Consider the following 13,085-nt stretch of genomic DNA (forward strand, 5'->3'; position numbering starts at 1 on the left):
TTAGTTTGTGAAGGTACAAAATTATATGTTGATGCTATGTTACTCAGCACTTGATAAAACTATTGCTCAACACATACTAAAATTTTGTCTTTCTCGGAACTTGTTGCTTACTTGGCACGCATACATACTCAACACTGTCTATTTTCTCTGCACCTAAATGACTTAGCACATACTATCATTTCTAACTCAGAACCTATTGCAACTCAACACTTGTATATATATTATAGTCAACATATATTGCGAGCTTGGCATGAACTTATCAAATAGCTTATGTGTGTTGACATTCAATTGTCAAAACCATTTTGAGATCAACAATCAGGCTTCAGCAAGTTTCATTTTCCTACTTCCATGTTAGCTATTTTAGGTTTTGGAATGGTAGACTCTAAACTTACATTTAATCTAGTTCCATTTCTAGGGGTTAAGGTTAAATGGGATTTAGTTCTCCTATGTAGGCCTTATCTAGGAGTTATTGCCCCAAATCTCTATATAAGGAAGCCTTCTTCCCTCATTTGACATCCACTTTCTACATCTAAAATATATGCACTTTTTATGAACCATCTACAAACTATGAGTGAATTTATGAGTGACTACCTACTTTATTAAGCATTCAAGTTTTCCATTGAAGAGAAAGGATTGAAGCATTGGATTTTTTCAAGGGATTTTTTCAAGCATTCAAGATTCATCATTCAAACCATAGATCTAGCTATCATGGTGGTGTGATTTTCCTTCAAGATCCTTTGTTCATCTTCAAGATCTATTCACTCAAGCAAGGTGAATTCCAAGCATACAATCATGAAGGTTTTTATTTGGATCTAGTAATGTTATGTTTAAGCTTTCATATCAATATATTTGTTTATATTTCAAATACAATTACATTTCTATTGAATATCATAGCTTCATTGTCGGATTTACTTCTACTACTTGCTAGCATTCCTTATTTCAATTCTATTATTAAGGTTGATTCCAAACTGGGTTTTGACCAAGAAAAAGCTCCTCATACAAACAACAAAACCATTTTTCTTGTAGATACAGGTATGGAATAGAAAATTAAAGAGTAGATTTGGATACCCTTTGTAGGGCCCATTTGCCATTGCACCAAAAGCCATGACTATTAGTGAACATGGAACACCACATAATTAACCACCTTTGGGCAGGGGAGCATGTCGCATCACCCAACAATCTCCCCCTCAACGTGCATACCAGGTGCTTATGCGGGTTGGGAAGGCATCGGGGAGATTTGAACCCATGACCAGGCCAAAACCAGGCTCTGATACCAATAGTAGATTATGGTAACTGATTAGGAAAGTACTGTACATACTTCATAAATAGTGGGGTTCGGGCCGTGGCCGACATACTTCATAAATTTTTGGGCCGTGGCCGACATGGTAGCTGAAATATTATAGCCAAAATATGGCCGACATGTTATAACCCTAAAGTGGTTTAATACTTGTATAAAAGTGTTTAGGGTTAGGTATTTCCATTATGTTGTGATGCAAAATTGGTTCTTGCGGCGGTATTGAGCTGTAAGGGATTACAGATTGTAATCAGGTTATAATCATTATATTGTAATAAGATCGGACTTGTTATTTGGTGGACGTAGCCTAGGGATTGGGTGAACCACGTTAAATCCTAGTGCCTTGTGTTCATTTCTGTGTGATCTATTATTTTCTGTTATTGGTTATATTTACATGTAGTTTTTATTTTTTGTTTGTGGTTTATCGTAACAAGTGGTATTAGAGCGAGGTTGTCTTTTAGTTATCCTCTATAGGAAAGTCTCACGGTTAAGTGGGAGTCTCATAGTTGAGTGGAAACGATGGCAGATGAGGGTAAGCTGAGGGTTGACAGGTTAAATGGGTAGAACTTCTAGTTATGGAAGATGCAAATGGAAGACTATCTATATCAGAAGGATTTATGGAAGCCGTTGGAAGGCAATTCCAAAAATCAGGGAACTATGTCAGAGGCTGAATGGGATCTTTTGGACAAAAAGGCATGCAGAAGCATTCGGTTATGCTTGGCACCATCAATGACATTTAATATTACAAAAGCAAAGACGATAGAAGATTTGATGAAAACCGTAGTGACACTATATGAAAAGCTCTCCACTTCAAACAAGGTATTTCTCATGAAGTGTTTATTTAATATGAAAATGGCAGAATGTGGATCTATTATAGATCATTTAAATGAGTTTAATACTATTACTAGTTAGTTATCTTTTGTGGGTATCAATTTTGATGAAGAAATTAGGGCTCTTTTGATTTTCTATTATTTTCCTGAAAGCTGGAATGGCTTGGTAATGGTGGTGAGTAATTCTATTCTTGGATCTAGTACCCTAAAAAATGATGATGTGATCGGTGTTATTTTAAGTAAGGAAACTTGTAGAAAATCCTCAGGTGGATCTACATCAGGAAGTGCTTTGAATGCAGAAAGTAGGGGTAGAATAACTGAGAGAGGAAATAACTCTAGAAATCATGGGAAATCAAGAGGAAAGTAAAAGGGGAGGAGGTCTCAATTGAGAGGACCAAATGATTGCTGGTACTATGGGAAACCAGGGCACAAAAAGAAAGATTGCTAGAATCGAAAGAAAAATGAAGGAGATAAATCAGATGGAGACAAGGAGGAAAATGTGGTAAGTAACAAATCCAAAGAGGATGCTTTGCTTTTGTCTTTAGAGAGTGTTGATGATTCATGGGTTTTAGATTCTGGTGCTTCATTTCATGCTACACCTCATAGAGGTTATTTCATTGATTATGTCCAAGGGAATTTTGGGCTTGTTTATTTGGGGGCTAATGAACCCTATCAGATTATTGGAAAGGGAAAAGTTAAGATTAAGTTGCAGAATGGGAATCACTGGCTACTACATGAGGTAAGACATGTTCCAAGGCTGAGTAGAAATTTAATTTCAGTAGGGCAACTCGGTGATGAGGGTTGTGTAGTTACTTTTAATGATAAAAATTGGAAGGTTTCAAAAAGTTCCCTTCTAGTAGCAAAAGGTGTGAAAGTAGGCACCTTATATCTTTGTACAAGTCATATTGTTCCTTGTACTTTGATTGTTTCAGAGAAAAATGAATGTTTAGAAACAATTGCTACAGTTGAGCAGGGAGAACAAATAGCTGCTGTAGATTCTGATACAGTGCTGTGGCACAATAGACTTGGGCATATGAGTGAGAAAGGTATGAAAGTACTTCATTCAAATAAAGTTTTACCAGGTCTAAAATATGTGAATATGGATTTCTGTGAAAGTTGTGTGTATTGAAAACAAAAGAGAGTGAGTTTTGTAAAGATAGGGAAGGAAAACAAAAAGGAAAAATTAGAGCTTGTGCATACAGATATATGGGGACCCGCTCAGGTATCTTGCCTTGGTGGCTCTCATTATTATATTACATTTATTGATGACACAACTAGAAAAGTATGGGTTTATTTCCTTAGACAGAAATCTGATGTATTTCAAACTTTTAAGAAATGGAAATGCTTGGTTGAAAATGAGACTGGTAAGAAATTAAAATGTCTCAGATCTGATAATGTTGGTGAGTATTGCAGTCATGAATTTGAAGATTATTGCTCCATTAATGGTATTCATAGACAGAAAACTATTCCAAGGACTCCACAGGAAAATGGAGTGGCTGAACGCATGAACAAGACTATAATGGAGCGTGCAAGGAGCATGAGGTTGCATGTTGGGTTGCCCTTAGACATGTGGGCAGAGGTTGTCAATATTGTAGTATATTTGATTAATAGAGGTCCCTCTACTCCTTTGTGCTGTGGTATTCCAGAGGAAGCATGGACTGGTAAGAAGGTGAGTTATTCTTTTCTCAAGACCTTCGGTTGTGAAGCTTTTGCTCAAATAGACTTTGAAAATAGAACCAAGCTAGAAGCTAAATCAAAGAAATGTTTCTTTATTGGATATGGCATTAATGAATTTGGTTATAGGCTTTGGGATTTTGAAAATCTTAAAATTGTTAGAAGTCAGGAGGTCATATTCAATGAGAAAGTGTTGTACAAAGCTCTGTTGCAACAACATGAGAAGAAAGAAGATGATTATGTAGTGTTGGATGATACTCCAAAAGTTGATGTTCTAGCCATTCCTCATGATGAACAACAACTGCAACAAAAGATACCACACACACCAGTGAATGTTAGATAGTCAATGAGGCAAATTAGACCTCCACAAAGGTTTTCTCCCTCTTTGTATTCTATGTTACTTACTGATGCTGGTGAACCTAAAAGTTATGATGAAGCTATGTAGGTGGATACTAAGATTCAGTGAGAGTCTGCAATGAAAGATGAAATGGACTCTTTGCTAAAAAATAAGACATGCGATTTGTGCAAGTTGCCTACAGGTAAAAAGGCTTTATAGAATAAGTGGGTTTACAGGTTGAAAGAAGAGGAAGGAGGTAAGAAAAGATTTAAGGCCAGGTTAGTTGTAAAAGGATTTGCACAGAAAAAGGGAATTGATTTTGATGAGATATTTTCTCTTGTTCTTAAAATGACTTCTATCCATACTATTTTAATTCTTGTGGCTACTGAAGATTTTCATTTAGAGCAGTTGGATGTTAAAACAACCTTTCTTCATGGTGATTTGGATGAAGAAATATATATGGCTTAGCCACAGGGTTTTCAAGTCAAAGGTAAGGAGAACTTAGTGTGCAAATCGAAGAAAAGTTTATATGGCTTGAAGCAACCACCTCGGCAATGGTATCTAAAATTTGACAGTTTTATGCATGAGCATGGATATAACAGGTGTCATTCAGATTACTGTGTTTATTTTAAGAGGTTGGATGATGATGGCTACATTATTTTATGTTTATATTTTGATGATATGCTTGTAGCTGAGTCTAACATGGATCATATTAAGGGGCTAAAATTATATTTAGCACATACATTTGCTATGAAAGATTTGGGGGCAGCAAAACAAATCCTTCGTATGAAGATATGTAGAGATAGGAAGACCAAAACATTGATGCTATCTCAAGCTAATTATGTTGAGAAGGTGTTACAACATTCCTCTATGGAGAATGCTAAAGCTATCATCACACCTTTAACTGGTCATTTGAAATTGACTAAGGAGATGTGTCCCAAGACACAAGAAGATGAGGATAAGATGTCCAAGGTACCCTAGGCTTCAGCTATAGGAAGCTTGATGTATGCTATGGTATGCACTAGGCCAGATATTGCACATGCAGTGGGAGTCATTAGTAGGTATATGAGTCATCCAGGATTTGAGCATTGGAATGCTATTAAGTCGATTCTCTGATATTTGAGAGGAACATCCAATAAGTGTTTACACTTTGGGGGCTCTACTACTAATTTACAGGGCTATGTTGACTTAGATTTGGTAGGGAATATTAATACCAGGTGGAGTACTACAGGTTATGTCTTTACTGTTCATGGGGCAGCTGTGAGCTAGGTTTCTAGGTTACAAAAGATTAATGCTCTATCCACTATAGAGGCAGAGTATGTTGCTACTACAGAGGCAACCAAGGAGATGATATGGCTTCATTTCTTCTTGGAAGAATTGGGACATCCTCAGAAGGATAATTATTTGTTCACAGATAGTCAAAGTGCCATTCATCTTGCTAAGAATTCAGCTCTGCATTCTAAGACCAAACACATACAGTTGCGGACCATTTCATTCGTTCAGTTTTGGAGGATGGATAGTTAAAGCTGGAGAAGATACATACCAATGACAATCCAGTAGATATGTTGTTAAAGGTTGTAACAAGGGAGAAGCTAAACTCCTCTTCAGCTTCGGTTGGTCTTTTAGACTAACCATGAATGCAAGAACAACAGAGTCTAGGGTGGTTTGATCTAGTGGGAGCCCCATGTGGTAGTGGTATTGGTACATGATCAGTCTCCAAGTGGGAGATTGTTGTTTAGTGTGGAGCCTAATCAGTCCCCAAGTGGGAGATTATTAGATTATGGTGACTGATCAAGAAAGTATTGTACATACTTCATAAATAGTGGGGTTCGGGGCATCGCCCCAAAATATTTTTTTGGGCCGTGACCGACATGGTAGCTGACATATTATGGCTGACATATGGCCAACATGTTATAACCCTAAAGTGGTTTAATACTTGTATAAAAGGGTTTAGGGTTAGGTATTTTCATTATGTTGTGATGCGAAATTGGTTCTTGCGGCGGTATTGAGTTGTAAGGGATTACAGATTGTAATCAGGTTGTAATCACTAGATTCTAATAAGATCAAACTTTTTGTTTGGTGGACATAGCCTAGGGATTGGGTGAACCACATTAAATCCTAGTGCCTTGTGTTCATTTCTATGTGATCTATTATTTTCTATTATTGGTTATATTTGCATGTAGCTTTTATTTTCTATCCGTGGTTTATCCTAACACCCTTTTCATCTAACTTTTAAGATCTGCAAACAATTTTTTTGTCAGAGTAGTGCAGGTCAAGCTTGAAATTTCATGGTACAATTGTGCCCAAGGGTAAGATTGTGCCTTTTTATTAGGGTCAAGGTCGACGTCCCTTTAAAAAGAAAATTTTTTCCTATGTTTTCTTTGTCTTGAAATTTCTAGTCCAGAATAGGATGCATAGATCCCCAAAATTGTACATAGACACCAGAACTTAATATTTTCCAAATTGATTCTACTTCAATGTAAGTATTTCTCTTTTATCTATTTTAATATTTAAGCACATGCTTCTCAAATAGGATAACCATAGGACCTCTTTTCTCCTTATTTTCCATTACATGATCCATTTGTGCATTGATCACTTCCTTGTGCTTAATTAATTTGGATAATCCCTAATGGCATTTGGATCATTCAATATCCTAGTATCTATTAGGTGTTTTATTAGGCTTAATTAATATTCTTTCTTCCTCAATTTTTGAAGATTTTTGTTCATAAAATCTATTCAAGATATATTTTTTATGGAATTTGTTTTCAAAAGGTGTTCTTTGTCTTCCTCCTTGGGGGGAAAGGTTCTTTCTTCTTTCTCTTTTTCTAGGGAACTTATTTCCTTAGCTTAGTGGCACTACTTTATATTGCAATATCATTTCTTCATATTGGTAGACATTTTGACTATCAATAACCTTTTTATATAAGAGGTTGTTGTCCTAGCTCATCACCTCTTCTCTATGTTGAAAAATTATGTTTTATATAAATTCTTACCCTTGCTTTTTTGTTAGAGTTGTTTACCTCATGCCAAAGATTCCTTTTCCTCTTCTTTATAAGTGGCTTGATGATTCTTTGCTCCCACTTGGTTTATCTTTGAGAGATGATATTTTATCTAAAAGACCTCTTCTATGGTAGGGGGTCTTGTTGATAAGATCTCTTTCTTGGAGGATCAATACTCTTGTATGTAGGGGTCAATATCCCTTGTTAGAGATATAGTATACATTGTTGTTAAACAAGATATCTCCTTGCCTGGTGAAGTAGATACCCTCTTCCTTTTCCTTATCATGTCTAGTGGAAAACCACAATAAGGAGGGGGGCGTATAGGGTCTCCCTTGTATTATAGTTTTTATTTATTTATTTATATGCTAAGTCTTGGATGGTAATGCACATAAGTTGCTAAATCTTGAAGAGATGCATTTTTTAATTTTATAGTAATCATCTTAAGGTAACACACATTAGTTGCTAAATCCTAAAGAGACACACATTTTACAATTTTTCAATATGGTAAATCTTTTGAAGTTAACACACATAATTTTCTAAATCTAGAGAAGACATGGTTTTCATATTCATAGTGATATAAGAAGGTGGATCTATGGGTATTCTAGAAGCTATCAGAAGACACATTTGTAATTACAAGCATAGGTTTTGGGTGAACTGTATGGTTTGGCTACCTATTGGGCTCTCCCTCTCCCTTGGTGATTCATGGTAAGGTGGGCATCTTATTGGGTGAGGTTATCACTTCTTCTTTTATTTCTTTTCACTTTCATGCTAGTAGGATTGGATCATGAAGCTATGCTCTTTATAGTGTTTCTCTTGTCTTTTTTATGTAATAATTTATGTTTTTATGATAGTTTTCCAAATATTATATTAGTATGAGAAATATTTCTTAGCGAGGTTTCTTGTGCTAATTGATTAGGGTTTGTTTTAGTACTAACCCTTTTTCTTTACGTTGATTTGTTTTTGTACCCTCATGTGTATATGTTGAGTTAGAATCCTTAGCCCAAGGGATTGTGTCCTTAGATAAGTGTTATGTTATCTCATTAAAAATCCACTTAGATCTCTTCTTTTTTCTCCTTTACCAAGACTTCGCATTGAGCTCATAGACTTGCTAAAGTGAGGGCTAATTGTATCATCTTAAAATGGAAGCACCTGCATATTAACAATGTTTAGCCCTCTGAGTAAGTGCTTTGGGTTAATGTCAAGTAGCTTGAATGGGTTTTTTCATGGATCTGGTAGTTTTCCCCTTGATTCTGCCTCTCTCTCTCTCTCTCTCTCTCTCTCTCTCTCTCTCTCTCTCTCTCTCTCTCTCTCTCTCTCTCTCTCTCTCTCTCTCCTCTCTCTCTCTCTCTCTCTCTCTCTCTTTCTCTCTCTCTCTCTCTGTGTCTCTCTCTCTCTGTCTCTCTCTCTCTGTCTCTCTCTCTCTCCAGCCTATTTCTGACAACTTTCCTTATGAAACTAAGGACTTTGACTTTTTTGGTCAAGGATGACCTATTAGGTCAAGTTCGAACTCAACCCTAACCTAGGTCAAAGACAATACTAATCTAAACCTAGGGTAGAGTCAACCTCGTCATTGACCCTAGGTCCATTTTTAATTTTTGGAAGTTTCAGGATATCAGTCGTTAGAAAGTTTCATTTACCTACTTCTAGATTTGCTATTTTCGGTGTCAGAATGGTAAACTCTTAAATTACATTTAATCTTGGTCTATTTCTATGGGTTAAGGTTAAAAGGGATTTAATTCTCCTATGTTGGCCTTCTCAAGGAGTTAGTGTCCTAGATTTCTATATAAGGAAGCCTTCTTCCCTTATTTTGACATCCACTTTCTACAATCTACAATCTATGAACCTTCGATGAACCATCTATGGACTATGAATTGTGAATTGATGACCAACTACCTACTCTATCAAGTATTCCATCATTCAAGCATTCAAGTTTTCTATTGAAGGTCAAGGATTGAAGCATTCAAGTCTTTGAAGGGATCTGGTTCAAGCATTCAAGATTCATCATTCAAACCCTAGATCTAGCCATCATGGTGGTGTGATCTTCCTTGAAGATCCTTTGTTCATCTTCAAGATCTATTCATTCTTCTATCAAGGATTGCAAGCATACAATCATGAAGGTTTTGATTTTTATTTACTAATGTTATGTTCAAGTTTTCATATCAATATACTTGTTTATATTTCAAATACAATTGCATATCTATTGAATATTATAGCTTTATTGTTAGATTTACTTTTACTTGAACTACAATTCCAAATTGGGGTTTGAACAAGGAATACCCTCATCTAAACAATAAAACCATTTTTTTGTAGTGTGAAATGATGAATTAAAGAGAAATACACTTTTAATTGAGCTTGCAAGATCTACAAAAAAAAAATTATCACAACAATTCACATATTAAATTTATTTTTTTTGGGTACAATTTTGCCTTGAGGTGAGATTATGCCCTACAAGTAGGGTCAAGGTCAACCTCCATTCAAAAGTAATTTTTTTTTTGGGTTGCCTCCATCCTAATATTTCCAACTAGAACAATTCGTAGAGATCCCTAAAATTGTATAAAGACACAAGCAATTAACAATTTCTAGAATTATTCTACTTCAAGGTTACTATTTTTATTTTATCTATTTTAAGATTTAAGCTCATACTTATCAAATAGGATGACCATAGGACCTCTTTTGTCCTTATTTTTTATTACATGATCGATTTATGCATTTATCACTTCCTTGTGCTTGATCAATTTGGATCATTCCTATTGGTAGTTAGGATTGATGATGAGACCTTTTTTCTCCTTGTTCATCTATATTACACCATTAGAGGATTCATGTACTTTAATCTTAATTGAATCCCATCAAGAACCATTCTTAACATATCTGAGAGTAAAAATATGCCCACATATATTCAAAAAAATTACTATTGGTCAGGTATGAAGAGGAGCATTGTCAAATCTTTATTTGATTGGTCGGATTGATAGTAGTCAAGGTAGAATATTAGATCTTGCAAGACTTATACAAAAAAATATTTTTCTTGAATCGAAATTGGATATTATATTCATGGATTTTATTTTGGTTTTCAAGTATCTTCTTTGGGACATTAATCTATCATTGTAACCATGGATTAATTAACTAAAGTGTAATACTTTTCACTTTTAATGTCCTCCTATATAGCCATGTTGGTTGTGCATACCATTATGGAGAACATCGTATGTATCCATGTTACATTCTAGGAAAATAATTTTAGATTAAGATCTAATCATTAGAAAAAAAATTTACACATTTATTTAGTTTACTTTAGGGAGACAAATAAAATTTAGTTTGTGATATAATCTAGAGATAAATAGACTGTGAGACTTAGCCAAGTTTTAGATGATATGTTGTAAATGTATGTCATGGACCAAAACTATAGATGGGAATATTATTTGTGCCTTTTTAGGTTTTCATATAATTATTGAGTTGCCATTTTGCATGATGCTTAATGATAGGAATCCTTTCAAATTCCTCTCTTGAAAAGCTAATCTAAGATCAACTCAAAGGTTTTGGGCAATCTTGCAACCTAGTGGAATATGCTTAGTTGAAGATAAATGTGTATATTCATAGGGAGGACTTTTCTAGTTCTGACCAATTTCAAATAAGATGTTAAATTTTCTTGTTGTTTTAAAATTAACCACAAAAGAGATATGTTTTTGATATTTTCTATTTTATAATGAATGGAATCTAACAATGCAACTATATGAATTCCTAATTTAACCAAGAGCTAGTAAACCAAATAGAGATGAAAACAAATAACATGAAAGGGAAATTCATAATAGACATAAAACATGGTAGAAAAATGTCTTAGAGTTAAATCATTGAAATGTGTCATGTCCCCTTTTTAGCAGCATAACTTTACAGGGGATTTGCCTATCATCGACTCTCGTAGGCAAATGGTCATGGGAAGAGGGTCATTTTTGTCTTCCGATAATTACAATTTTGCTCTCGAAGACTAATAATTGAGTAAGTGGGGCCTACTCGTCCTAATATTAAATAAAGGTTGTACTCCAACTTTATAAAGTTATTTATTTAATTTTATAAAGTTTTACATCATAAAAGATGATTCCGGAAAACTTCCAGAAACTTCTCAGCGAAGAGAATAAATAGAGGAAATTGGGCTCCCATTTGGAACAAGCAGTTTGTGGATTTGATTTCCTATTCCAGTTGGAGCAATTTGTGGTCATTGGTCTGCAAATTCTTCAAGTTATCTCTGGGAACGAAAACTCCCATTGATAAGCAATTGTGAGGGTATGAAATATTGCCCGAATTATTGCATGGCTGGAGGTGACATTGCAGTTACCTCATTTGATTAGAGATCTGTGGCTAATGCCAAATTTTGTGATTCATTGACATTAGAAGAAGCGGCTAATTACGACAAATTTGGAGGAATTTGGAAAGAGGTTGGAAATACGTTTGAATCCCCATGCTTGGTCGGATTTGCGAGTAAGTTGATCTGCACCCCGACGACTTGGTGATATTTGGTTATATTTGCACCCCGATGGCTTGGTCCATAACCAAATTGGCATTTAAAAAATGCAGAGCGAGCAGTCAGTTAGGAACAGACCATGGGCGGGTAAAGGAGACCCCAGGCCCGTCCTACCTCCGTTTCCACTATGATAAACAATGGGTACTGATGTGTGGATAAGGGCGAACTTCTGAATCCGATTTAGTACTGTCAGCAGCATTTCGTGAAGGGTTAATAGCAACTCATGGGACTGAGCTTCTTCAGTATTCAAAATTCTGAGTATCAAATTTTGGGTCATGGTAGGAGATGCGAACTTCATGGACAGATAAGAACAGACCAGTCCGGACCAGTTCAAGGGGGGGATTTCTTCAACAAGAATTTCATATAAGGTTTGGGTTAATATTTCTCTGGTTATCAAGGGTTACAAATAATTCATTTAACCTTTGCAATTTTTGTACCCAAATTGCTATTCTCTCAAACAAGATTATTATTGGGAATAAGAAGTACTGGTTCTGAATATTAATAGTGTCAATCATGATCTATTAAATCTGTTATAGCTAGCTCATCTATTAAATAGTTTATTATTTGTGAAAAAAATTAGTATTGTTTCATTAGTGATTATCACCCTAAGGGCCATTTCAGTGGTATCAGAGCAGTAGTCCTGCCATCCTGATTGGGTAGAAGTATTTTTATGCAACCATATTCCCAGTGTTATATTTGCAAGAGAACCATATTTAACGACGGAGATATGGGTGAAAGACAAACACAGAGTCCACCAAGGTTTCCCAGAGTCGATGATGATGAAACCAGAGAGTTTTACAGAATTATGACTACTGGACAACAGGAAATAACTCAGACACTACAAGCTTTGACTACCATAATGGAAAGAGTTTTTCAGCCTAGGATTCAGGATCAAGGAAGAGGCACATCTGATCACGATGATAGAAGTGTGGCAGGATCACAAGGTGCTCCTAGGCGCAGATCATGGACAGCAAATAGGCCTACTCGTCCCACCTTCCTAAGGGAAGAGGCTCAGGAGATGGGAGAAGATGATGTACCAGAAGATTTCCAGGATGATCTCAAGACTGCTACTGCGGAATGGCAGGCACTACCCTCGCATGTGTGTGAACTATTGAACTTTGATCGCTATTTAAACCAAAGGAGAGAACATATGAGGAGCAGCCACCAAAATAGGAAGCCTAGAGGAGGTTATGATAGTGAGTTATAGCGAGCTGTTAGCAAACTCACTTTACCATTTTTCGATGGTAGTGGTCAGATGACAGCACAAGCTTGGATTCATAAGTTGGACACCTTTCTAGCGTTAAGGCCTATGTCTGAAATAGATGCCATCAGGTATGCCACCTTGCATCTGGAAGGTGCAGCTCATAATTGGTGGTCACATGGAATGGTTACTTTGCAGCACAATCAGGTAACATCGTACCAGGATTTTGTGGATAGATTG

Source organism: Cupressus sempervirens, chromosome 9 (assembly GCF_028749045.1).
Source record: "Cupressus sempervirens isolate cs-2001-9-10 chromosome 9, ASM2874904v1, whole genome shotgun sequence".
NCBI lineage: Eukaryota > Viridiplantae > Streptophyta > Pinopsida > Cupressales > Cupressaceae > Cupressus > Cupressus sempervirens.